Below are 457 nucleotides of genomic sequence, written 5' to 3'. Positions count from 1 at the left end.
AAAAAGCTTGTGCATGCGACTTCATTTGGAAAATTGTAAGTAATTCGCAAATTTCATCAAATTCATGTCAGTTCATGTAATAATTTGCAATTTCCACGTAATAAAAGAATTCAGTCTTGCAGTCACGATGCAAGACAGTTGTGTACACTACACATTGTGTGAATATTCAGACACGCCCTTGTATTAAGTAAGAAATGCTAAATGAAAAACTACAGGCAAAATACAAGTAATATAGTTAAGTATATATCAGACATACTAGTATGCAGATGGTATATATTTACCTATTCTTAAAATAGCTCTTCCAAAATCTCTCCATAGTTCTAACTCCCTTCCCACACTATACCGGAGCACAGACCTCGATAATAGGTGGGTCTGCGATTAGGCGGGGCATCTGTTCTGGGTAATTGGCTGGGGAATCTGTCAACAAAAGCTGCCGAACGCACTCAGCTCATCGAGA

The sequence above is a fragment of the Penaeus monodon genome, chromosome 27, assembly GCF_015228065.2.
Source record: "Penaeus monodon isolate SGIC_2016 chromosome 27, NSTDA_Pmon_1, whole genome shotgun sequence".
NCBI classification, from domain to species: domain Eukaryota; kingdom Metazoa; phylum Arthropoda; class Malacostraca; order Decapoda; family Penaeidae; genus Penaeus; species Penaeus monodon.
This window is presented reverse-complemented; position numbering follows the sequence as displayed.